The sequence below is a fragment of the Lactuca sativa genome, chromosome 1 (genome assembly GCF_002870075.4).
Source record: "Lactuca sativa cultivar Salinas chromosome 1, Lsat_Salinas_v11, whole genome shotgun sequence".
NCBI lineage: Eukaryota > Viridiplantae > Streptophyta > Magnoliopsida > Asterales > Asteraceae > Lactuca > Lactuca sativa.
In genome coordinates, this window is record NC_056623.2 from 56,827,288 (window position 1) to 56,831,957 (window position 4,670).

Sequence of the window (4,670 nt, forward strand, 5' to 3'; positions counted from 1 at the left end):
AATAATAATAATAATAATAATAATAATAATAATAATAATAATAATAACTAATTGCATTGATCATCAACAAAACAAGCATTGATCATATAAAATGAATATGATTAAAGTTCATATATGTATATATGTTTATAGATGAACATGTGTTCACGAATGTACATATGTTCATGTATGAACATTTTTTTTTAAAATCCAGTAATTTATTATGTTCATACATGTTCATGAACATGTATAAATGTAACCATCATACATGAATATCAAATCTATAAATGGTCATTTAGTGAACATATGTATATGTTCAGTTATAAACATTTATTTAAAACCAGAAATTTGTCATGTTCTTACATGTTCAGTCATAAACATATAAATAATTTAACTGATTTAACTGGTGTTAGTAGTAAGGATGAAAGTGGGTCCAAACCCGGACCAGATGGACTCAGACCCGGAAAACCCGGAACCAGTTAACGAGATTTTGTAGAACCGGAAACCGGACAGGTATATAGGAACCGGTTCCGGTTCGGTTACGGGTACGATACCGGGTAAAGTAGGTCTAGAACCGAAAAACCCGGAAACATCAAAGTGGATAGGTTGGAACCGAATAAAAAGGGTTTAGAACCGGAAAACCCAGAAAAACCGAAATTTATTGGTAATTACTTACTACTTAGTGGGTTGAACTTTGAAATTTTCATATTGATATCCCGACTTTGGGGGACTGTAACTGTAACTCATTGAATATGAAACAAAAATTAACAAAATTATAGTCCAAAATCATGTACAAACTCTAAAATACACTGTGGAAAAAAAACGCATGCCAATCCGACTTTAAACGAATGAGATACGCATGTGTTAACATTTTCACATAATACAAAGTACCAAAACAAATAGCTGAAAAGTTGAAAATTTTTAGTTTTGATATCCCAACTTCGGAGGACTGTAAATCATTGAATATTAAACCAAAAATGATAAAATTAAAGTCTAAACTCATGTACAAACTGTAAACTACAAGTTGGAAAAAACCACATGTCAATCCGACTTCAAACGAATTAGATACACATGTTTTAAAACATTCACCGAATACAAAAAAGTTGAAAAACTAAAACTTCCAGCTTTGATATCTCAATTTTGGAGGATTATAAGTCAATGAATATAAAACTAAAAATGGCAAATTTATAGTCTAAAACAATGTACATACTGTAAACTACATGTTGGAAAAAAAACCCCGCATGTCAATCGGAGTTGAAACGAATAAGATATGCATCTTTTAAACGTTTTACAAAAACCGGTTCAGGCCCTAAAGTGGTTATGGTTCCTAACACCGGTTCCGGTTTTTAGACCCGGTTTACCCGGACCCAATGGACTGAAACCCGGATTACCCGAAACCTAGATAAAGACAACTTTTAAACCCGAATCCAGAATTGGTTCTATATATTCCAGTTCTAACAGTTCGATTCCGGTCCGATTCCGGTTCCGGTCTGGTTTTCCGGTTCTAAATCTCATCCCTAGTTAGTAGCACGATACCGACTTAGGTTATTCTATTCTAAGTAATTATTGTGTTATTTTATGCATAAATGTGAGCCAACCAATTTTACTTATTTTAAGAAAGTGATTAATATATATTATTGAATTAAATATAATTGAAAAATATCATCTAAATTAATTACAAGGGTATTTTAGTCAATTAATATAGATTTAATAAAGGAAAACTGCATATTTTAAGGGATCATAAATTCTATTAATTTTAAAAATCCGATTTTACGAATTATAATTCTTTTAATTCGGACATTCTGACATAATATGTTTATGAGTATATTTAAAAATAAAAATATTATTGAACCATAAATAATAAAAATATTCTTGAACCTATTTTTTGATCATGATTTTAAAAACTTCTTGTAGAATAACAAATTCTTGAACAATCAATTGAAGAATAAAAACAAAAAAATCATTATTTCTTATAGAATACGGGTAACAATTGTTAAGAATTACATTTATTGTTAAAGAATAAAACTAAAAAACCTTTCAAAACGGGAAAGAAAACATCAAAATCTAACAACGACACTAATACATTCTATAAGAATAATGTTGCTTAGAACCACTTTCAATTTTGTGGTCCGTTCTTTAAGCATCAATTTCTGTTAAAACAAAGCCAAATTGTAGTTTATATTCCAATAATGCATTAGCAAATGAAAAATAAAAAACTAAATTCCTTTGGAAAGATATGTGGACTTTTGAATTGCACCAAAACCAATAACCAAGAATTGTAGAACATGCATAAATCAGTAAGAAAATATTTATACTCCATTCCAACAGAATTAGAATTCATGATTTCATTTCAACAGAATTGGAATTCATGATTCCATTCCAATAAAATTGGAATCTCACCAATATTATCCATTGCATCATCTACATAAACAAAATGATTTTTATCATATAAGAAGAAGTAAATTTGATATGAAAATAATGACAAACTACCTTCACTTTGTACTTTACCAAAAAATAGTGAAAAACCTCCTATGGCATGAGGCTGTTTGACGAGTTCAGGGGAATCTTTCCCAAAAAAAATATGGACCGCCATCAGAGGAGAAGATTGACGATCGGAGTGAGGATGAGGGCCGACTCCTTCGGATGGAAGAGAATCAGTCGGAGTTGCAGCATTCGACGGTAAGAGAAAAAACGGCCGATCAGCATCACCGATGGGAACACAAACCAGATTGGCCTCCATAGCCATAGGAGGAGAGTTCGAGACCTCGACAGAAAGCGGTGGTCCAATAGCATCACTTTTTTCATAGAATTTCTATCTTAATTCTTCAAGAGTTAACCCAGTTTCAATAAAGGAGGAATCGAAGAAGGTGAAACTTGATTCCTCATCAGCGTCGACGATCTTCAGAGCACCATCAGAATGCGACAATGACATTTGAGGAGCCATTTCTTTGGATCGATATCCTCTGGTGTATCGGCAATAGATGGTGGTTTTAAAAAACCGACGATGGATGGAGAAAACTTAGGTAGGTGAAGTCAATGGTTACCATAATTGTAGGATATTATTTATGGAAAATAATTATCAAATTACCTATTTACCCTTATTTATTTATTTATTTATTTTTATTTTAAATTTTTATTGGCCCACATTTATGCATACAATGACATAATAAATACTTTGAATACCTGAACCTAGCTCGCACGATACCTATTTAACAACCGAACTAACATAGAGTAAGAATCGAAAAAAATTAACACCATAGCTAATGTGTAACCATCTAAATAAATAAAATAAATGTTCAGTTATTAAAATAAATTAAGACCATAGCTGTTGTTGATTATTCGGGAACTAAAAACATATACTTTATTTTAAACAATCAAAATAAATAAACACAAACTAAGAATTAAAAAAAAAAAAAAAAAAAAAAAAAAAAAAAAAAAGCAATAACATGTAAGAAAATAAATAATAATAATAAATGGTCATTCATCACTTCCGACTTCAAAACAGAACAATTATTCAAACATTAACTCAATTTCACAAATCACTATGTAAAAGTACGCACCCAATTCTTGAAGTGGAAAACCTTCCTTATCCACAAAAGACTTATTAGCTAGGCAATTACAATTTAAACATAGAAACAAGCGAGTGTGGTCTGGTGGTGTGTAACAGTGTAAGGAGGAAAAAAGGATTGGATGAAAGAAAATATAAGGTGATGTGTGTTCTTGATTGGATGAAGGTATATATAAAGTGATGTCTATTCTTGATTCTTGATGATTAGATCATGGAATTTGGTGACAGTTGTTGTGAAGGTTCCATTAGTGCCCCATCAATTTAGGTAGTGATGGCTGTTGCAATTAAAGCAAAGAAAAAGAGGCCAACAATTTGGTTAAGAAAAAGCATAATATAAATTTGTAGGGATTGAATTTAATTTTCCACAAAATATACCATTTTGTGTATGTGATTCTATAAAAAAAAAGTATTGTATACCATCCATATAATAATTTTAGGGTTATAAGTATGTTTAACAATATTACCCTTAAAACACAATTGAAGTGAATGCGTTATTGGCTAAATATCCGTTTTCTCATTGACCTAAATAAATGAATATTATATTATTATTTTATATACTATCATTTTTAAGTTTTATATTTGTAAAGATCGTCCAAAGACTCGTTATTTTGAAAATTAGTTTTGAAATCCAGTTTTTTTTAATCAGTAAACCATTAATTGGTTAAGAAAAAAACCAAACCAAAAAAATCGGTTAACCTGTATTTCCTGTTTAGGTTTAGGTTTAAGAAATTAATAAACCTTTACTCTCGCTTAACCATCCAAACCGAACATGGACATGGACCCTAGTGAAAAGATTCACATGAATATATTTGGTTAACCATCCATGAACATGGACCCTAGTGAAAAGATTCACATGAATAAAGAAAGTGAGATGAATAGTAGCCCCAACATTATGGTGTTGGATAGTGGATACGTACATCAATAATTGTCAAACCACTGAGAAGTAATGATGACAGATTCCTAGAAATATCTTTCTAGCTTCTCACTAATTTGTTTCGTCAATATTCTCCTTGATCAGGTGGGACAAAAATCTTTTTGAATTCCTACCTATATATGCCAAGCATCAGTTAGCACTTGCATAGCTACATAAAGTTAAGCTCTTCATTTTCTCTGGTCTAGCAAG